Consider the following 23,817-nt stretch of genomic DNA (forward strand, 5'->3'; position numbering starts at 1 on the left):
TCACCCCAAAACCTCATTCTTCTTTTACCTATAGCTGGAGAAGATGAAGAGTTTCATAGGAAGTGCCTTGAAGTCCAGGGGACTGATTGTGGCTGTACACCAGGGCAAGTGCAGGGAACAGTAACAAATGCCAACTGACTGCTCTACCCAGTGCTGGGTCACAGATACAGGGTGGGCGAGGAAGGGTCTTGTACCTAGTAGGGATGGTGTTACAGGCCAAGGAGCAGTCACAGGCTCCAGGCTATGCACTGAGCAAGCAACAACTTGAGAAACAAGCTATGTGGCCCTGATCTGGGGAGTGGGGCTGGCAGCTGAGGGTGGGAAGGGGTCTCAGTTTCAGCATCAAGCCTAGTCTGAAGCTGGTAGGATAATAACCAAGGCAAGAATTCTAGACCAAAGGGCACCCTTTGTTCTGTCATCCTAAATTGCAGAGCTTTCCTGTGATAGTGGCTGATTCCAGCAGCAGTCCACTGGAACTCCAGTAAGCAGCAAGCCTCCAATTGTGTTGCTCAGACCCCAAACCAGGCCAGGAACCTGCAGAGCTGTGATCGTGAGGAAGGCACTCATTTCACCTTGGATCAAACCTCTCTGGGAGCACTGGAAGCTTGCAGGTCCAGCCTGAACTTCCCCTGAGACCTTGGAATAACAATAATACCCCCCAAAACGCAGCATCAAGACCCAAGAGGACACAAATATAGCCCAGTCTGGACTTCACATAAAGACTGAAATCGAGAAGTAAGCTGGAAAAATGAGCAAACAGAAAGAAGAATCCCACCACAACAAATTATTGGTGAGTCAAGCAGACGCAGAAGAAAAAAATGACTCCAAAACATCTATAAGCAAAGTCTTGAAGAAAAATACAGCTTGAGTACAAGTTCCTAGAAAGGAAGATGCAAGAGCTTACTTTTTCAATGCACAAAGACTTTTTCTTGTTTTTTGCGGGGGTTCCAAATTCACACATTCCCTTCACTCCTTACGAAACCCAGTAAGAAAGCAAAAAACTCCAAAACCTATTACAAGTATGTCTAGTAATGCAAAACAAAGTTGCACGTTAGCCAAGTTGAAAGCTTAAACAATTTTCTTTATACATAAAAGCAGTAGAGGAAAAGAACTGGATGGAACACAGAATTAGAGAACGAATAGTTTGAACAAGAAGAACAACCGTACCCATGCAAAAGACTCCATGAAAATCAGAATGGGCTAAAGAAAAGAGAACGATTTCATGAGACAAGAAATATTAAAACAATGTCAAGGAAACTGCCTCCATCTCTGGGAACCAGAAGGCAGTGTCAGTTATCCGGTAGGGATTTGTTAACCGTCTATTGTGCCTGGAGTGTGCTGAGCACTTCAGATACGGATAGAGGCACAAGGTAGTTTCTGTTCTCAAGGAGGAAACAACTCTGTACAAACGAGCTGGACACGTGGTAGATCTGAAATTCTCCAGAGAAGGAACGCCTCCCAGTGAAGGGGATCAAGAAAGACTTCCTGGAGAAGGCAATGTTTCAGCTGGATCTTGAAGCCAGGAAATGGAAATGACCAGAAAGAGAATTCCAAGCATAGGGGGCAATGACAAGGCCTGCAGTTTGGAGACAGAAAATCATGTGGGAGGAGGAGTAAGGAGGCCAGTGACACTGGATCACAGAGTACGTGGTAGAAAGGCAGCAGAGGGCTGGGTATGGAGGGCTTTGAATGCCAAACAGGGTTTTATACTGGATCCCGGGGGTTATAGGGAGCCATTGACATTTACTGAGTAGGAAGTTGACATGGAGAAATCTGCACTTTTAAGAAGATTAATTTGGGAGACGAATGGAAGGAAGGTGGACTGGAGTGGGGAGAGCCTAGAGGCAGGGAGATCAACCAGTAGGCTATTTCAATAGAAAAGGAATGAGGTAATAAGGGCAGGTACTAGAGCATTAGGTGCAGTGTCAGAAGAGAGGGATATAGGACATGTTTTGATGTAAAATCAACAGGACATAGGAACAGATTGGATATGGGGAGTAAAAGAGAGTGAGGACTTGAGGATGAGATCTAGGTCTGGTGTTATCCTCAGCAGTAACAGGAAAGTTCAGAAGAGGATAGCTTTTTTGGGGAAAGTTAATGAATTCAGTTTTAGACATGTAGAATTTTAAGATGTTTCTGGGAGGAAGCCAAGAGGGCAGAGTAGCATGAAGCAGTATAACAAGCTCCATCCCCTAAAAAACCAAATTACTCCAAACAAATTTAGAAAACTCACCAGACTGAATCTTGATGGGTAAATCTAGGAAAAGTAACACTGAGTCATTTGTCCACTCCAAGTCATTCTAGGGAGAAAGATGGAGAGGTCTGCGAATACTGGGGATGAAGTCTGGTACAGAGCACCCCAGGCATGAAATACTGCAGCTCTTAGGGAGACACTGTGTACTAAGGCAAGAGGAAACCCCAGACCCATATTAGGGCACTGCATACAGAAAGCAGGAACAGGTGTTAACTGGCACTTTTGGTAGCCACTACCCAATTCTGGGTCACAGATTCTTGGCAGACTGAGAAGGAAACCTGTCCCAGGGGGTGGTAATCCTAAACCAGAGAGTACAGAAGTAGTAATGATGTGGGTCCCAGAATGGGGTGCCAGCTTCTAGCCCAGTGTGATCACCTGTAGAAGAATAACCCTCGTGGGAATTCTAGACCAAAGGGGAGCTGACAACTCCATCACTCTGAACTGGCAGCTTTCCAGGTAGCTGGTAGGGTAAAGTCCAGCCTACTGCTGCTCAGATCCAAACCCAGGGCAGGATCTTGTAGAGCTCAGATCAAGAGGCAGTGATCAGACTTTGCTCAGGATCAGACCACTTTGGGGACACCCCAAATTACAATGTTCAATACTCCAAGAAAGCAGCCACAGGATCTGCCTAGACCTTCCCTCCAGAAGTGTGGAGGGCCCATGCCTAACATCAAGTTTGAAGTTAGGAAGTAACTATTATGGTGGCAGGGAAGCTCCAGACAAGCCTCCATGAAAAGATTACTCCAAAATATCTAAAAGCAAAGCCTAGAAGAAAAATACACCTTGGGCACAAACTCTCTTGTAATTGTTGGAAGAGACAAAGCAAGAGTTTTTAAAAAAAGAGATGAAAAGCATTTTTGTAAATTAAGTGAGAGCATGTGAGGAAAAAAATGGAAAGGAAACAAGAACTATGGATGAACAAACTGAAAAAGGAATGAACAGCTTGGCACAAAAGGTGCAGATCCTTGCTCAAGCAACAAACTTCCTGAAATTAGAATGGACCAAAAAGAAGCCAATGATTCTATGAGGCATCAAAAAATATTAAAAGTCAAAAAGGCTGGAAAAAATAGAAGAAAATGCAAGGAATCTCACAGCAGAAACAACCGAACTGGGAACCTCATCAGGAGAAAAAAAATTTAAGAATCATTGAACTATCTGAAGCCCATGGACAAAAATAAGAGCCTAGACATCTTACTTCAAGAACTCGTAAAAGAAAACTGCTTATATCTCTTGGAACTTAGAGAGCAAAGCAGAAACGGAAAGAATCGACCAATCACGTCCAGAAAGAAACTCCCAAACTAAAATTCCCAGGAACATCATAGCCAAAATCCAGAGCTTCTGGGTCAAAGAAAAAATGCTCCAAGTTGCCAAAAAGAAAGAATCTAAATATCAAAGAGCCACAGTTGGAAGCATACGTGATTTAGCAGCCATCAGTATAAGGAATGGAGAACTTGGAATACAGTATTTCAGAAAGCCAAAGACTTAAGGTTAGAGCCAAAAATAACATCAGTAAAACTGAGTATCATACTCAGGACTAAAAATTGACTTTTAATGAAACAGAGGACTTTCAAGCATTCCTAATGAATGCTTGGTAGAAACTCTGAAGTTCAAACACAGGAGTTAAGAGAAAAATAAAAAGGTAAACAAAAATGAACAATGAAAAAGGCCTAGACAAGTGTAATTGCTTACATGCAAACATGGGGAGATGATATGTCACCTGAATCCTATCATCACCAGGAGTCATATGAAATCTAATTAGGCAAAGCCTGGGAGTGGTTTTGCTGATGTCTTGGTGATCTTAAAAGAATGGAAAGAGGGGGGAAGTATGATATATTCAGGAGGGAGGGAAGGGAAAGGTTAGGGAAAACTACTAACTTTTGGGGCACAGCTCCCAATTGCTTTCCAGAATGGCTAGACCAAGTACAGCTCTACTGACATGATGCATTAATGTGCCTATTTTCCTATATATTTTCCAGCAGTTGCCATATTCCTTTTTTGTCACTTTTGCCAAACTGAGGAACATGAAGTGGAACCTCAGAGCTGTTTTAATCTGTATTTCTCTAATTATTAGTGATATAGGCATTTTTTTCATTTGACTTCTGAGAGCTTGGATTTCTTCCTCTGAAAACTGCCTGTTTATAGCCTTTGACCACTTGACAACTGGGAGACTTATTCTTGTGAATCTGAAATATTTCCCTTTAATTTTTAGAACTATGTCCATTATCAGAGAAAATTGCTGTAAATATTTTTCCATTTTTGCTTCTCTTTCAACTTTAGCTGCACTGGTTTTGTGCACAATCAAAACTGTCCTATGATCCTCTCTGTTCTTTGTTTGGGCATGAATTCTTCCCCTCTCCAAATATCTTACAGGTCATTTCTTCCTTGCTTTTAAAATCTATTTATGATGTTACCCCTTATGTCTAAGACACATACCCATTTGGCTAGTACCTTGGTATACGGTATGAGATGTTTAAACTATTTACTAGTTTCTGCTAGACTGCTTTCCAGTTTTCCCAAGTTTTTGTCAAATAGCAAGTTCTTACCCTAACACCTGGGATCTTTGGGTTTATCAAATACTAAGCTACTGGGCTCATTTGCTTCTATATATTATATACCTAATATGTTTTCCTGATCAGCCTATTTCATAACAAGTACCAAATAATTTTGATGACTGTTTTGTAGTATAGTTTAACATCTGGTACTGCAGGCCTGCTTCCTTCCCTCTTTTTATCACTATTTCCCTTGAGGTTTTTAGTCTTTTATTCTTTCAGATAAATTTTATTATTTTTCTTAGCTCTATAAAGTAATCCTTGGATAGTTTGATTTGAATGGCACCAAAGAAGTAAATTAATTTAGGCAGCAGTCATTTTTATTATGTTGGCTCAGCCTACTCATGAGCAATGAATATTCTCCAATTATTCAGATTTGTCTTAATGTTACGAGTGTTCTGTAGTTGTATTCATACAGTTCTTGTGATGACCTTAGCAGGTAGATTCTCAAGTATTTTACACATTCTGTAGTTATTTAAAAAGAATTTCTCTTTTTACCTCTTCCTCCTGAGTTATGTTGGTAATATGCAGAAATGCTAATGATTTCTGTGGGTTTATTTTATATCTTGTAAATTTGCTGAAGTTGTTTGAATTAATTCTTCAGTTAACTCTCTCGAGCTTTCTATGTAAACCGTTACATCATATGCAAAAAGTGTAACTGTGTTTCTTCTGTCCATGCCTATTGCCTCAGTTTCTCTTTCATGTCTTACTGCTCTAGCTAGCATTTCTAACATTCTATCAAATTGTGGTCGTGATAATGGACATCCTTACTTTACCCTTAATCTGATTCAAAGACTTATAAGTTTATCATTACATATAATGCTGGCTTTGGTTATAGATAAATACTACTTATCAAATTAAGGAAAATACGTTTATTCCTGTGCTAGTTCCTAGTCTTTTTCAAACAGGAATGGGTGTTGTATCTTGTCAAACGCTTTTCTACATCTCATAAAATCATGATTTTGGCCATTATGATTAACATGGTCAGTTAGGTTTATAGTTTTACTAATATCTAACAAACAATGCCTTCTTGCTATAAATCCAACGTGGTCATACTGACATGTCTGTGCTATGTTGCTGAAGTCTACCTGTAAATATTTCATTGAAACATTTTGTATTGTTTTCATTAGACATATCAGTTTATAGTTTCCTTTTCTTTGTTTTAATGTTTTTTTAAACTTATCCAATGAGGAAATTTGTTTTGTTTGACTATACATATTTATTACAAGAGTTTTGTTTTACTTTCTTTTTCATTGATGAGTGAAGGTGGGACGGAGAGAAAGTAGATTTAGGTTAATTGAAAAAAAGCAAAATTTCATTTAAATAAATTCCACAGAAGAGGATGGCAGCTTACTCTCTAGCTGTCAGGACTGTCCCTGTCCAGCTCCATTCTGGCAGACTTACCTTCACTAGAATACTCAGCTGGGCAGCCCCACGCTCATCTAGAGGGCCCAGATTCTGGCTGACCAGTGAGCAGAAACTGTGACAGAGATCTAGGATTTCATTCAGGCAGTGGAACACCTATATTAAAAAAAAAAAATAGTAAAAGAAGGAAAATGGGCATGCTATGGGGAATGACAGCTTAGAGGATTCAGGGTCTTCTATTCCCAAGAACACGCCTACAATTCTAACCTTTCTTCTTGGGCTCCAGGCTTATGTCTCTGATTGCTGGATATATTCATTTCAATTGGAATGTCCTATGGTACCTCAAATTCAGTATGTTTGAACAACACATTACCTTTAGTTACTCAAAACTACTTTACCCTTTGGGATTCCCAATTTCTAGTCATTATCTCCTGAACATGCCACAGAAAATCCATGAATGTCTTTATTCATTCTATATATCCCCTGTATGACATGTACAAAATACACTTCTTTTTTCCTCTTTTTATTTTTCCATTTCTCTAAGTCTTTCTTCAAGGCCTAACTTAAGACCCACTTCTTCCATGAAACCTTGACTGCCCTAATTTTTACCAAGCACTCTAGCATTTACTGGCTGTGCCATTTATTTGGTGCTATAGTAACAATACAATTGTATGCATAATCTGTCTTCCCAATTACACTGTAATCTCCTTGAGAGGTTTGGATCCTGACTGTCTGATATACAGCCTTAATGGAGCAGGTGCTAAAGGACTGCTTGTTGATGAAGTTCTAGTTCCATCATCCCCTCTCCAAAGTAGAACTGAACTCAAACCATCCAAGGCAGGCAGCTGATCCTAATGCAGGGGTGGGGAACCTGCAGCCTCCAGACCACATATGGCCCTCTAGGTCCTTGAGTGAATCCAAACCACACAGAACAAATCCCCTTAATAAAAGGGTTTGCTCTGTAAAACTTGGACTCAGTCAGGGCCACACTTGAGGACCTAGAGGGTCACATGTGGCCTGGAGGCCAGAGGTTCCCCACCCCCATCCTAATAGTTCACAGACATCTTTAGCAGAACAAGCATTTCACTCACTCTTACTTTTCATCATTACCACACATACACGCTAATGTAAAGCAGTTTCTGTTTCCTTTGCCTTAGACTATTCTTCTGTTCCTTATCTATCTCAGAAACCTGAATACATATCATCTGTGCTGTCTCCTATTTATAAATATTGCGAAATACCAACAAAAATGGGGAATAAAGATCTGATTAATGGAAGCCTGTTGTCTTGTCAACTCAATCAGCATCTGAAGAAGGGGAAGATTTAGTGCTATAAAAACTTCAGAAAGCCAAACGAGCCCCACTTACAGGTTTCAGCAAGATGAATGACTGAGCCAGCAAGTTGCTCAGGAAGTGGTCATGAGCCAACTGGATGCTCTCAAAATCCCTTGTGGAGTTAATCTGATGGAGGAGCTGGGAGAATTGAGACTCCAGCACATCTACCTGAAGGAGAATTAGAAGTAATTAAAGTATTTTATGGGACACAATCACTCTAGGAGAGAAAGGATAGTGAGGCATCTGAAAAATAAAACACAGAAAACTCCCCTGTGCTCTTGAATTGACCAAGAAAGCCCTTGTTATGTGGCATGACATTGGCAGGGAAAGCTGAAAACCTGGTTCAACCCAGCCTCCTGTCATTAAAGCAGATGTTTTATGTTCATACTGACTGACTCAGTTACATTTTATTAAAATTTAAAGACTTATGGAACACTTCAAAAACAATCAAGCCAAAACTTCAGTGATGCCAAAGACCTGAGATTTCATCCCGAGGATGCTTCCTTCAGTGAATTATATTGCCACCACTCTATACTTTAGCAGACAGTCTTTGTGAATTGCTGTGACCAAACCAATTCATCAGCTGACAATCAACCATCTAATGTGAAGCCTTTCCTAACTTAGTGAGGCTGGTCATATGGCCTGACCTGAAAGTTCTGTCAGGACTTGCACTTTACTGACAACTTGCAAAAAATCTCAGGGTCAGCTTCCTGTCACAACAAAACAGAGCAGGATTTTAGGGTGATGCCAATGTCATCCTATCCACAAGAACTTAATAAGTGCCTTAGTGGTGCTGCTCATATGAGATTGCTAGTGCTTCTGGGGCTTCTTATGCCTCATCAATACCATTGCACATAGCAATCCTAAAAACCACGGCCAATTTTTTTCTCTCATGAGCGTTCCCCCAGGGCAAGAATAAAACATCCCTGCAAGACCTTTCTCCTGCCCTTTCTTCATCTCCCATGTACCATTCAACTTTCAGCACAGACCTGGAGATAATACTGAAGATTATCCACCAAGAAGGCCATGTGGTTCCATAGGCGCCATTTAATGGCATCGCTCTGGTTAGACTTGAGATGCTTGCGCTGCATTTGGAGAGCCCAGCAGTGCTGCAGTTCTGCCTGCACTCGTCGTACGCTGAGCAAGTACTTGAAGACAACGTTGTACCTGGGTCCAAAACAACCACCGTGAAGCTAGACTCTTCCATTCCCAGCTACCTCCCCTTTCCCCTCAGTCAAGTCCCAGATTCCTCCTCTTCCTCCCTTTTTCCTTCCCATTTTCAAAAAGAAAGGATTTGAAGCTAGCCAGAGAAGGGCCCTCTCTACTGGAGGCAAAGTCCTTGTTCCTTTCTCCTGAGGCTCAGCCCAATGCATGTTTCTGTCCCAGGACTTTCCATTTCACTCATGGGAGGCCCAGCATTCCAAACAGCCTCTGCTCCTTCTACCTTTACTTTGCAAGTCATGCCAAACAACACCTGCCTTACAAAGTTCACTGAACTATACAGAGGTCATGAGAAACAACAGGTGACCAGCCTTTGGGGAATGTAAACCCCTCAAAGGCAGGCATGTTTTTTCCACAATCTCTTAGGGCTCAGGATTGTGCCATGTGCATGATGAACTCTTAATGTTATGTAATGGTTAGCTGTCTGAGAGTGATACAACGTTCTTTGAAAAGGAATGAGTTTCCTATCTCCACAAATATCCAAATGGTGGTTGAATTACTCTTTCAGAGAAAGAACTCCTGCCCTGGGAGTGAGGCTGTACTACATAACTTGTATGGTCCCTTCCAATTCTAGAGTCTGTGATTCTAAACTTTTTATTCCTCCCTAGGTCGTGACAGCTGCTGACATGGGAGAAATGTCAGAGGACACATACTGAAGACAAGCACTTGGAAGAAGAGTTGATTCCTAGGGGAACTGGAACTATGTGACCTCTCATCTTGGCATGAGTTTACACAGAAAAATAAGAAACCTAATTTCCTTCAATTCTAAAATAATCCCTGTTGAAACCTGCCTTCTTCAAAGGGCTCAAGGACACATCCAGCATCAAGCTTATTATGCCGATCACTGCCACCTCAAATTAATTTCAAAAACAGAAGCAACATGGCATATGAGGAAGACCTAGGAGTTTGGAGGTTATTGAATCCAACCCCCTCATTCAACAGATGAGGACACTAAGGCCTGGGGGCTTTACATGACTTGCCCATCAACACAGAGGTAGCCAATGGCACAGCCAGGATTCACACTCAGGTTTAGTGATTCCAAGGTGAATGCTATTTCTACTAAACCATACTACTTCCCCAAGGGCTCTTTTACCAGAAGTTCTCTAAACAGTTTTAGGTCAGCATCTGCAGGTTAAATAGACTGGGGTGGAGATGGATGGATTCTTGAAGTTGTATCTCCTGGGCCTGCAGATTACTAACAACTGGTCAGAGGGCCTCTATCTTCCCTGCCATAGTTAGTGTTTGCTAGCAAAAAGCTCACAGAGGTCTTGTAAACCTACTTCTCCAGGACAGCAGGAGTGAAGAGAATGTGCAGAGGCCACTGCACTTTGTAGGAAAGACCGAGGGCTGCCCAGCCTGACGCAGGGGCTTCTCGGGGAGAGGTGTCCCGAGAAGGTGCTTCTCGTGCTTGAGTAACATCTAAGGCAAAAAAAAAAAAAAGAAAAAGAAAATGAAGAAACTTCAGTCTAATTAAGACAGACAACTTGTTTTGTTGAAAGAAGAATGCACATGAATAACATGACAGAAAAAACCAGGGGGATGTCTAAGACACAAGGAGGAAAACATAGTGGGCAGAGGGCAAGGAAACAATGTGTAGGCAGGTTTTTTGGTAGATCTTAGCGATTATTTTGTTGTCTTTAGAGACAGAGGCAGCTGGAATAAGACAAGAACTGACGCATGGCATAATGAAAAAACCCTTGGCTGCTAATGAAGTGGTCTGGATTCCAATCCTGGCTGTGCCACTCATGAGTCTCGGGAAGTCGTGTAACCACCCTGTATCCCTGTTTCTTAATCTTTAAAATGAAGAGGCTGAACTAGAAGATTTCTTAGGACCCCCTGAGTGCTAAAGGTAGATAACTCTAAGATGAAAACCATATAAGCGTCTTCAGAGAAGGAAGCAGCATCAGGAAAAAAGGGAGGAACAATGATATGCGAAGGAGAGAGAAAGGGAATTAATACCCTTATGTTCCTTTCCATGGTACTCAATTGTCAGGTGAAGCAGAGGGAGGAGGTTGTCATCATCTAACAGCACCTTGTGGGCAGACTGCTGGAAGGCCACATTAACATCTGGCAGAGAGAAAGAACAAGGAGCAAATAATAGCACCTGGCTATATGATGAAGCCTGGAAGAAATGTTCTCCCATCCAACCCTGCCTGACCGTCAGGAACAAACACTATTTGACTTTGGGGTCCAGACCACACCATTTCATACAGATATCATTCGTTATGTGGCTGCTTGTCCCAGGAGATGACTGCAGTGTGATGGAAGCTATCCAGGCCCACTGAAATGGCTTCCCTAGGCAGCAACAGAAGGTAAGGAGGCTGCCCCTCAAGCCCTCAATGAAGAAGCTGAGAGTTGGGCTCTTCTCTCAAGGAAAGTAACTTAGTCATTCACTCTTCTGTTGAGTACTTACCATGCTCAGTTACTGCAGTGGGCGGTGTCTTTAACATATGCTGGGCTGTGTCAATGAAGGCCTGGAACAGTTCTCCTCATCCCAGCAGGTAAAAGTCTTTAATGATCTTTGAAAAAGAATGTCAGTATACAAGTCAACAATCACACAAGTCTTAGGAATTCTTCGCTATCCAAGGAATTGAATTCAATCCAATTAAAGCATTCACAAAGCTCCTATTATGTATAAGGCACTGTCCAAGGAGAGAGGAACACACAGAAGAAAATTAAATTACCCCTACTGTTGAGTGGCTTATAGTCTACTTGGGAGATGGAATATTTACCTAAATAAGTAAAACTAAAGATAAATTAGAGCAGAAAGCACTAAAAACTGGGGAGATAAGCGAAGGCTTCCCTGAGGAAGTGGAACCCAAGTTAAGCCTTGAAGGAAGAAGACGAGGACTTTTGCAAAGCAGAGATGACAAAGGAATGCATTCCAGACATGGGGGGGGATGGCTCATGTGAGAAGAAAGAGGCTGGAGACGAAGCATTTGGGAACAGTTAGTTATCATAATGGTCAGAACACAGAGCTCATGAAAGGGAATAGTATGAAGTAACACTGGCAAAGTAGGTTCCCAGACTGTAGAAAGGCTTTTAAACTAGAAACAGTGCAGAGCTGTCTCCTTAATTAGGACCCAACTAACACATGGATTTGGAGGCAGCGTGGTACAGTGGATAAAGAGCCAACCTCAGAGTCAAGAAGACCTGGGTCCAAGTCCCTTTTGGGATAGATCTTGGTTGTATGACCCTGGGCAAATCACTCAACCTCCACATAAATTCTCTAAAACAAGGAGTTGCAGAGAAGGTACTGATATACACTGATAGAATGTTTTTCCTTGGGAATTCCCCATACCAATGAACACAGTGTCATTTCCTTCCTGTCCCCAACAGATGGATGTGAGATTCTGCCCCTCTAAACAGGCATATCAAGAAGAGAAATTTTAGTGGTGCTGTTAAGCCAGGAAGATTACAGTATATTTGATATCTTTACTTGGTGGCAACACAAATGATAAAATTACAAGAAAACTTATGTCTATCTCTTTGTCCTACAGTATGGTATATCTCTACAATCATGCTTGTATTTACAGAAGCAAATCCTGGAAGGAATTATTCCTTCAGATGACACCCAGAAATGGGCTGCTCATTTTGGGGAAGAGTATACAAGGTCATCCTAAGAATCCAGGGGTAGGTTTTTTTCCCCAAATCAATAGAGTTAGGGAAGGCAAAGGTCATTTCCTGTTAGTTACATTTTAACAATAAAGAAAAATAAATGAAACTATTACCTTTAGTTGGCCTAATAAATCTGACTCCTCCACCATAAGTTTCCATAGATGCTGAGGAAACAAGAACATCAGTGAAATCCCATTTTGAGAACACCATTACAAAGGAGGATTCTTTATTTAAAAAGCTGCTCTATATTCCACTGAATGACTCAGGAAAGAATACTACTCATATGATCATGACAATAAACTGTCTACAAAAAACCCTTCTGAAAACCTGCTACTAGACCCTGTACAGACGGCAGCAGCAAGAGAGCTTAGCCCTTCGTCCTTTTGTTCTTTAGTGGAAAACCCAATCTGGTCCCAAGCTCCCGTGGAGCAGAAATACACACACAAAGTGAAACAAAGATCTCATCTATTCCTTCAACTAAAGAAAACGTTGTGACGCAAGATGCTGAGTGGATTGTGTCTCTGTCACCGTCAGGCAGCTAGCAAGGCATTCCATGTCCCATAAGAGACTGAGCTCAGTAAGAGGGAAGGACACTTACTATGGCAGCATTCCTAAAACCCAAAGACGGAGAAAGCGTCTGGCCTGAGGAATCATTTCTTCACCCTGGTCTCTAGTGCCAGCTAGAAGAAGCAGCTGCTGTGCTCCACTCTCTATCTTTCCAGGTCAATCCACCCCCTCAGAAAACATATGCTGGATCAGACACTTAAAAGGCAAACCTCAGCAACAGTGCTGCGTATCCGGTCCACCACCAGCTCAAAATCCACAAGGCTGAAAAGAGGCTGCTGCTTGAGGCGATGCAGCTCGGCAGCAAAGGTGTCTTCTTGATTCTTTAAAATAGATCCTGTGTATCACGGACAGTAGGAGGAGAGACCCTCGGAGCGATGCTATCAACAACGCTCTGATTCTTTCATTTGTTACTATAGACAATCTAACTAACCAGGGTCTAGTAAATACAGGGCAATAATTTTTGCTCTTAACCACTGGGTGCCACTTCCCTTGCTTTGAAGATTTCTGACAAGAAGCATCATGGTGCCCTCTTACAAGATTTATTTCAAAATATGATGTACTACACTGACCACTGCCTTGGCTTATGAGGCAATGGGCAATAAAAACTGCTCTTGACCAGCTCTTGGGGATGAGATGTTAAGACAGGACTTCCTACCTTTTCTGGTCAGATTCACATTCTGATTCTCAAACATCTGTACAGACTCTCCTACAAACAGGATTTTTTCAGCGACTCTCACTGGAATATAGGAAGGAAGTATTTCCACCCGAAGGGAAAACTGCTTCAGGGATGGGGCCAGCATGTTCTCTTCCTCAATCAGGCGCTGGGTGAGGAGATACAGAGTGACAAAGGAAACAAGAAAGTATGCAGTAACTCTATCTATCTCCATCCTTTATATTCCATAGTTAATATATTGGGCAATAGGGACTTTAAACCCAGGGATGTACAACTCCCACCTGCCAGGCATGTACTGTGCTTGCAAGGAGGTAGTCTAGCCTGGTGGCTAGCAGGCAGGAGAGGCACAACACATGAACGTTCTAGTTCTAGCATTGCCATTAACTAGTTACAGGACTCTAGCTAAATCATTCAACTGCTCTGAGCCTTAGTTCCTTCCTCTGTAAAATGAGTAGGTTGGACTAGACCTGTGAAGTCCTAAAAAAAAAATCCTATTATGCTCAGTTCCAAGAATTTATGATTCTTATGTAATACACTGGCATCTATATAGGTTTTTGTGAATCCTAATTAAGACCTTGAGCTGCATCAAAAAGCTGCCAGAGAGACACAACTTAAGGAGCTGTCCACTTCCTAAGTATGGTATTAGTATGGTATGAAGAAGGCCTCACAACTGCCCAGCCTAATGGATTATCATAGACTCATGGGTCTGGAACTGGATCAAGTCCAATCTCATTTTAGAGACGAGGAAAATAGGCCCCAGGGAGGTTAAGTCTGGACCTAGACAAACAAGCAAAGGAGGTGGGGGTTGTACTCTTCAGCGCTCTTTCCCATGCATCCTGCAAACCTCATTCAGACAAAGGCAAATATCAGGAGGGACAGGCTGAAGGAAGTGGCTCAGATGGCACCGAGGTGGCAGGCTCAGTGCAAGCTCATGTGAGAGGGCGAAGGGGTCACTATCTGGTGGAATGTACTGCCTTTCCCTTCAAATCCTCACCAGGTCCTGAAGTTCTCGTAACTGCTTCCCTGTCAGGCCTCCAATGCCCAGGTCTTCCTCCTCCTCCTCCAGTTGAGTAGAGACAAGGCCAGAAGATGGGCCCTGTTTAATAAAGAACTCTTCGTGTTGGTCCAAGAGGAGGCCATGTAGCATCCAGGCAGAAAGCTGCTTGTACATGACCCCATGGCACACTGCCAAGATCCTGAGTGGAGAAAGGGAGAGAAAAACCAATGCCATAAAAGCCCTTGCTGGGCACAAACACCCAGGCCATTCTGGGACGTCACTAGAGGGTACTGGCCAAGATCTGAGTAAGAATTTGGTGAGTCAGAAGGGAAACTGTCCATTACACTAAAAATAATCATTCCATTTTTATTCCTATCTTTTTGGAATTAGTCATTAAATTTCTTATAATTAAAGTTCCCATATTAAGTTTAAAATGTCCTTCAGCTATTTTGACAGTTTCTTTTCCATATTGTTTATTCTCACCCTGCGTAAGAGTTTCAGAGCTGAAAATTCCTGCTAAAACACAATGAGATGAGCTCAGAGAAGTCTGTTTCTCTGCCAGCAAAAGCAGTTTGCTCCTTTTCTCTTGTTTCACCAAAAAGGAAGGGAATGGATGTGGTAAGGGAGGATGACTCAATTAGAAATGGAGCATTACAAAAATACATGAAAAGAGAAGATCAAGCACCCTCTCCAGAACTAGCTCAAGTATTTCCAAGATGTTCTTGTGCAGTAACCAAATATTAGAATTAGAAGGAAACTTGGAGATCAGAGTCCAGTCTTTCCACCCAGGACAGAAGCTTAACTTCAAGTTTTAAAGAAGGTAAGATAAAATGGGCAATATGAGCTGGTTCCCTACCACCGCCAGCATCAAACAGAAAATTCTCTGCTTAGCCCCCTTCTTACCTTTCCGGTCTTCTTATCCTCTACTTCTCTCCATATACTTTACGATCCAGCAGCTCCTGCCTTCTCCTAACTCCATGCTTTGTTACAGGCTGTCCCACTGCCTGGGAGGTTTTTCCTTCTACTCTCCACATGTTGGCTCCCTTGGCTTACTTCAGGACTCAGCTCAAATCCCACCATCTACTGGAGGCCTTTCCTGGTCCCTCCCCAATACCAGTGGCTGATCTGAAATTACTTTTCAACTACTCCATATAAACAATATCTTATATGTAAATAGTTTAAAAGTTGTTTCTCCCATTAGGAAAATAAGATACTTGAGAGGAGGGACAGTATTTTTACCTTTCTTTGTATTTTCAGGCTTAGCAAAGAGCCTGGCAAATAGTAAACATTTAATAAAATGCCTGTTGACTTACTGACTGAAAATAGCAATTACTTTAAAAGATATACTCAAATATAGCCAAGCAAAACCCAGCATATATAATGGTAACACCCTAAGGATGATGGGATCTGACAATCAGAGGGACCTTAAAGTCATCCACACTAATTCATTCTCTTTTATGTAGTACCATCCTGGATTCTTTATTGGCTGGCATCCTGGCCTCTCCTACTTTGATCATATAGACCTATCTGCTCAGTGTTAGCTTTTCAGTCCCATCTATTACTAACTATTTTGGAGAAGTTTTAGATCATATGCAAATAAAATGGTCTTGATGAACTGTGTCAATCTTATTTAAGTTTTTGTGACTTACTTTTCTAGCGCACTGCGTACAGGAGGCAGTCCCCCACAGCTGTATTTGTATACTGTTTCCAAGATCTGACACCCATGAATCTGTGGAAAAGATAAACTTCTAAAAATTATACAGTGCCTGCTGCACAGTTTAAATTGTACATTCAGTTGTGATTGGTCCAGGAGGGACCTACTGAATCAATTCCAGTGGCACTTCCATAACTTTGTCCTTTCCTACCTCTTACACATCAACAGTGACTCCCTCATCTCACTCCCCCAATACACACACAAACACACACGCACACACTGATCCAGTGACAGTGGCCTCATTGCTGACATTCTGTCACTGGACTTCAGGCATTTTCCCCAGCTATCACTCATGCCTGGAAATCTTTCCTCCTCACCTCTGCCTCCTAGTTTTCCTGGATCCTTCAAGTCTCAGCTACAGTCCCCCCTTCTGCAAGAAGCCTTCCTGGATCCCCATATTTGCAGGTGCTACTAGCTACATATTCCATTGGGTTTCCTAAAAGTGACTGAATGGGTCAGTCAATCTACTCCTGAGCCAGATCTACTTGGGGATATGCCTATTAGCTTGTTCTGGAAGAAGAAAGTAGAACTTCTCCACAAAGATACTGCATAAGAATGTTTAAATGTTTAGATTACAGGTTCTAGATTCATCAGCCAAGAATGAACATGTTAATTCAGAAGTAAAAACTACCGGCCCCCCCATCAGCTTCTTTAAGGAGAGAGTTTTTATCTTTGCTTCTGTAGTCAGAAAGGATAACATGGATGTAGCACATTTCCAATTGTGCAGAGTGAAGTCTAGTAAAATGTGCAAATCTTTTCTATTTCTGCTGAACTTCAGCCCACAGCATCCCTAGGCCCATCGTGGAAAAGAAGGTGAGTGAACCACCAGCTCTTCTTGGATTTTTCACTCTCCTTTCCCAATTGAAATGAGACAGAGAAGGCTAACATGGGAAAGGAGAGAAAATTTTCATCTGGCTCGTAACTCCATTCATGGTGGTACTTTTCTTCTCATTTTGGGGGGACAGGGGAGTGTAAAGAAGCTGCAGGGGTAGAGAGGTCCATGAAGAAGCCCACACAAGGCTTCCAGGAATGGAGGGGATGCACTTAAACAACTCACTGTGCATACAGCTGGGTATGTGTCTACACAACACAAAATGAAGTAGAGGGCTGGCAACTGTTTGGTCCAATTCATCAAAGAAAGAAGCCAAATTAGATACTTTTGCCTCTGTGCTATGGTTACCTCTATGTGGGACTGAGTCCTACCCTTCATTCAATTCTTTGGCCTAAATTATCTGGTTGGGCTTTTTAGCTGAAGAAGTGGCACTTATTTACTCTGTGTGTGTGTGTGTGTGTGTGTGTGTGTGTGTGTGTATGTGTATGCATAAGTACAAGTGTGTATGTGTAAGAGAGGCAGACAGACAGATCAGAGTTGGAGGGGGAGAGAAAGAGAAGGGGGCAAGAGGGAGGGAGCCCATATACATTAGTATTGATATGTATTCTGCATCTGTGTGACATTTACAAAGGTCTCATTAAATATCTCTGGGGTTGGGAGTGCGTAGAAGGAGGGAAAGAGGACAGGAGTGTGTCACATGCAACACCAATTGTCTCACTGCAGATTTTTTTAAAATGCTGTGGATGAATTTGTAAAAATTATACTACTTTCAAGGCTGCTTCCTGTGATTGTTCTTATAACAACTCAAGAGAAAAGGACTCAGGGAGCCAGAGGGTACTTTTCACAACCCAACTTGACTAGGTAATCTACTCAGCACTTGCTGATCTCAGAGTTACTAGCTCAGATCCCAAAAGCCAACAGTCTCCCAGAATACTTGGAATCAATTTTTCCATGACAGTAATAATAGCAACAACCTAAGTAAAAAGTACATTTAACAAAGTTAGGTGAATGACTTAGGCATGGTGACCTCTTAATACTGAAGCATGACCTTGAGGAAAAAGCTCCTTGCTCCCATCAATGATCAACATGTATGATGCCTTTCCTTCTCAGGTCTAATTTCATGGTTTCCCCAAACACAACAGTTTGAAGAAATCTATGTGGTGCAAATCACTAAGCACACTGAATTACGTACATCATTAACCAGAATAAAAGAAGTGCTTACCTTCTGACTCTTAATCTGTTCAACAACAACCATCACTGAGGGAAAAAGAAGTTGGAACTACAAAGCAAAGCAAAAGTTAATTAATCTAATGTAATCTCTTACGTGTTCCAAATGTAAGAGAGGGAGTATAAACATAAGCTCTGGAAATGATGGCATTTCTGAATGAAGATAGAGAGATCAACTCCAGCCAGAAGAGGCAAAAAAAGGGCCTACTCCTCTCAGCCTATCTTTAGCTAGAAACACCTATTTTGGAGGCTGGCAGGATAGTCAGTATAACATCAACATGGACAACTTTAGTACCAAATGTTAAGAGACGATTTATCTTCAGAATTCATGAAATAATGCTCATATAATAAAGCAGATTAAATGTACAAAATGTAAAATTTTAGATTCAAATTCCGAATCTGGAAGTAGGAGAGCTCTTCAAAATACTAGATTAGTCAAATATACCTAAAAGACTGAGAGAACAGACAAAAAGAACCCAAGATATTCCATTATCTACAAAGATACCTGGTCCAAGGAGTAATTGACATGTGATATGGAAAGGGGAGGGTCAGCAAGGAACTGCAATAAAAAACATAATTAGAAAAACACCATCTCAAAAAGTTTCTAACCTATGACCTAAGAACACTGGCTGGGGAGAGGGAGAGAACAGACCTTGTGGTAATGATGAGTGCTTTTAGGTTCCCACAGAAGATAGTGATACAGGGTCACTAAAGTGATACAGGTCACTAAAAACTGAAAGCAAAATGTTCACAGAATACCCTGGAACCTCTTACAGAGGCAAGAAGTTACTCTGATCATTAAATGAACAATACGGAGAGCTTATAGTGGTATATGCTCATTAAAGGCATTTTCCCAATTCTGAAACCCTAATTAAAGGAAGACAAGCTATGGTGGGGAGGGAGGACCGCATTTTCTTTCCAAGGATGTGGTCTAGTGAGGAAACTGGGGGACTCAGGGGCATTACTGCCTGCCTCTTTCTCCTCTTCTCTACCTCACCTCTTGCTCCAAGTCAAGCAGTGCTTGACGATATGGCTGCAGGATGGAGTCCAGACCTGTGCAGAAGGCCCGCAAATAAATTCCATGTAATCCACCCTGGCCTTGCTGGGACAGATGGTGATCCTGCGATTAAACAAAGGCTAATTAAATTAGCTCCAGGATTGGGACTTGCAGATCAAGTGCTGAACCTGGAGTCACAAAGACCTGAGTTCAAATGTGGCTTCAAAACACCTCCTAGCTGTGGAACCCTAGACATGTAAAACTTCCTCTGTCTGCCTCAGTTTCCTTTGTAAAATGAGGATACTAACAGCACCTACCTCCCAGAGCTGCTGTGAGGACCAAATGGTACATCTGTCAAGTGCTTTACAAAATCCTTTAAGTATTATTTAAATACTATCCTTTTTGTTGTTATTACGTCATTATTAGTTGTACTGCTGATGTTTGAATAGCTGTGTCAAATTAACCTCCGTAAGAAGAAACATACAACGGAGTGAGGGAAATAGTTTGCCCATTAACATTGTTGGACCACAGATTGACAACATCAAAGGTCCTTGGAGTTCATCCAGTCCAACTTTCTCACTTCAGAGATGAGGAAGAGGTTCAGAGAGGTTAAGTGATCTGTCCAAGGTCACAAGAGGTAGAACTGGGGACTGAGTCCAGATTTGGTGCAGTGTGGAGCACTGGTCCTAAGACAAAGGAAAACTGAACTCTAGTGCTGGTTCCAAGACCGATTAGGTGAACAGCCTGAAGCAAAGTCACCTCACTTCTCTGAGCCTGGGTTTACTTCTCTGTAAAATGGGAAAAATATATTTATACTCCCTACCTAAAAGGATGTTGCGAGGAAAGCATTTTGTAAATATTTATATCAGTGTGAGTCATAATTCCTATTCCCACCTTCCAAAACTGATGTCATGTTTATTTTAAGCCAGAACCTTCTTAACCCTTTGCCTTAAGGAAGAATAAAAACTTTGTGATGAAAAAAGAAAAAGGACAGAATTCCTCCTCTGTTGAAAAAAATCCATCTTCCTTGAGAACTATTGGATCTGCGGAACCCATATTTTTAACTCCAACTTGAGCAAAAGCCCAGCCAGAAGTCTAAATTTAAAACCAGCCTCCAACTCCCTTCTCTCTCTTTCTAATGTGTATAATGCCACTCATAGACAGATGTTCTTCTGAGACCAGAGAGGTTCTGTTACTTCCTCAAAGGTCACATAGGAAGTATGTGACAGAACCAGATCCCCACCCAGCACTCTTCACATCGTACGCTGCTGACTCTTATGCTGTAGAACAAAAACTCCCAGAACTTACAGGAAAAACAATTCAAATAACGACACATTTGTAAATAACCTTAGGGGAATTCCATCTTCCACAGGACTCTCTCTTTCATTCATCACATGGATCTGTTATGCTTCTAGGAAGCTAGGAGTTGAAATCACAGAGAGGCAAATTTATACTCAATGTCAGGAAAAAACTTCCTAACATCTACCAGGGGTGGGGAACCCGTGTCCTCAAGGCCACATGTGGTCCTCTAGGTCCTCAAAAGTGGCCCTTTGACTGAACCTAAACTTCACAGAACATATCTCCTTTGTTCTGTAAAACTTGGACTCAATCAACAGACTGTACCTGAGGACCTAGAAGGCCACATGTGGCCATGAGGCTGCAGGTTCCCCGCCCCTGACTTAGACCTATCCAAGCAGGGAATGGGTTACCTCAGGAAGTAATGAATTCTCTCCCTTTAGAAGTCTTCAAGGACTGCTTGTAGTAAGAGTTTGGGCTATTTAATTCTCAAATTCAGTGACTCTATAAATGTTCCTGTCATTAATATTATTCGTAACACTGTTACTAATGTTACTATTAATACTACCGATACTTGGCGCTCTTCTGAGCCCAAATGCAAGACGTATAAAAAACATCACCACTGTCCTCAAGGGCTGACCACCCACCTGCTGCTGCACATGGCCTGTATATCGTTCAATGAACTCTGTAAAGGGAATATAGTCCGTGCCAAGGCGGCAGAGTCGATTCAGGACGCTGGTTTCACTCGGATGGAGAAACAGAAAGTCCTGTGACACCTACAAAAGTGGTAACAACATTAAGGACACAGATGCCTCTGATTCATTTGACTCCCACCCTGAGGATACTCCAAATGCTTTACAATAATGACAGGATGTTTTTCTCCAAATGTTTTATGATGACATTTTTTTCTCCTCATTCTGCCTTTTGTGAGGTGTATTTATCAGAAGAGTTCTGTAAAATATAACTATTTGCACATTACTGGCATCTTTTTAAAGTGATTATAACAAATTCATCATAGACTATAAAAAACTGAGTTTTTTTTGTTCATGTAAATATCACTTAAAAAGAAAATGGTGTTTATTTTTTAAATGTAAAATTTCAATTAACAAGCATTTATTTTCTTTCTCTCCTTCTCTCTCATTAAAAAGAAAAAAAGAAAAACAAAACCCCTGTAATAAATGTGTATAGTTGGGCCAAACAAATTCTTGTACTGTCTAGGTCTAAAAAATGTCTCATTCTACATTTTGAATCCATCACCTGAATGGACTTTCATAATCTGGAAGGAGGTCAAGGAAGCTACGTAATAAGCAATTACCTTTTCCTTCCTAATCCCTTCAGCCTTGCCATCTCTAACATTCCACCAATGAATAAACACTTACCAAGCACCTTCTGTGTGCCCAGGACTGTGCTAGTTGTAGGGGATATGAAGAGGCACACCAACATATGCATATGAAAACTTAAAAAAAAAAAACTACTCAAGAGACAATGCAAGGCAATTGTATGAAGAAATTAAACAAAAAAAGTAAGAGAATTCTCCTCTTCTCAAACCCTATCACTTCACTAAATACCAAAGATGAGAAAGTCTATAAATAAGACAACTTTCTAAGTTGCTAAATTTGGAAAGTTTAGGGAAAAAATCCACCCAAACCACAGGTTAAACACAAAAAAATTCAAAAAGAAGAGGAAGAACAGCGCCAACTCCTTCTCCTTGGCTGAGCTCTTCAATTTCACGACCACTTTCTGAGCACCTCTGGGACAGGCACGGTGAGCAACAGAGGAAAAATGCAGCTGCATCTGCTCTTAAGGAGTTTACATCAGACTGAGCAATACAGATAAGTAAATACAAAATGTATAAAAAGTCATGGGGGAAGGGTATCAACAAATGGGAAATGGGAAGAGGCATCTTATCCTCTGAGCTGAAGCTTGAAGAGAGCGGGGTCCCAAGAGGCAAAATGAAAAAGGAAAGCCTTTTAGGCATGGGGCACAGCATGGGTAAAGGCATAGAGAGAGGAGATGGGGTGCTCTCTACTAAGAATAAATAGAACCCAGTACAGATGGAACATTTAGTATATAAAGGAAAGTAATATGTAACCCTAGTGTAAAAAAAAGCTGGAGCCAAACTGGGAAGGGCTTTAAGTGTCTCTGATCCCTTCCCCTCCTCCCCAAAAAAAGTCTGAATTTTTTTCCAGTGCCAAAAAATCACCATTGAAACTCCTTGAGCAGAGGAATGACAAGATCATACATATGCTTTAAGAACATTACTTTGGTAGCTCTGTGGAGGGTGGACTGAAGAAGAGGAGACCAGATGCAAGGAGAACAATTAGAAAGTTATTCCAATTTCAAGGCATACACTGGTGAATTTGCATTTGATTTTAGAGGCAACAGGGAGCCATTAAAGCTTCATGAGCAGAAGAGTAGCATGGTTAAACCTATTCTTTAAGGATATGACTTTGGCATAAAAAGAACAGACTGAAAAAAGGGAGGGAGTGCAAATCAGAGGTTACTACAATAGTCCAGGTGAAAGGTGATGAGGACCACAAGTAGGAAGGCTCCCATGAGAGGAGAGAAAAGAACGTAGGTGAGAATGTCATGGAGGCAGAAGAGGTATGACTTACCAACAGATTGATCCCTGGGGGACGAAAAGGCTAAAGGAAGAATGAAGGATGACTCAGAGTTTCAGTTGTTTAACGGATAGTTGGAGACGTGGCACCAGAGCTCAGGACTGAGATGAGGGCTATCTGCCAAGAGATAATAGTTGGTCCCACGGGAACAAGAGGTGAACACCGTAAAAGAGTAGAGGTAAAGGAGAAGAGGGTCCAGGACCCAGCACTGTGGTGCTCCCACCCAGGGACAGTGCTTACGGGAGGATATGGATGAAGATCCTGCAAAGAGACTGAGAAGGATGGGTAGAGCAGAGAGGAAGAGAAGTATGAAAGAACAATGTCATACAAATCCAGAGATGGGAAAGTCAGAAAGAGGAGGCAGAGAAGTCAAGAATGATGAGGACTGAGAAAAGACCACTGGAATTAATAATACAGAGATCACTGGTAACCTTATACACAGTAACTTTAGCCAAGTGGTGAGGACAGAAGCAAGGATGCAGGAGGTTGAAAAACATGTGGGAAATGAGAAAGTAGAAGCAATGAGTGCAGACAGCTTTTTCTAGAAGTTTA

The 23,817-nt window shown here is 41.6% G+C and overlaps 1 pseudogene; it reads right to left on the reverse strand.

Annotated features, from left to right (window-relative positions):
• Positions 1-23,817, reverse strand: part of LOC140513788 (gamma-tubulin complex component 4-like) — a 29,009-nt pseudogene that overhangs the window by 1,739 nt on the left and 3,453 nt on the right.

Source organism: Notamacropus eugenii, chromosome 7 (genome assembly GCF_028372415.1).
Source record: "Notamacropus eugenii isolate mMacEug1 chromosome 7, mMacEug1.pri_v2, whole genome shotgun sequence".
NCBI lineage: Eukaryota > Metazoa > Chordata > Mammalia > Diprotodontia > Macropodidae > Notamacropus > Notamacropus eugenii.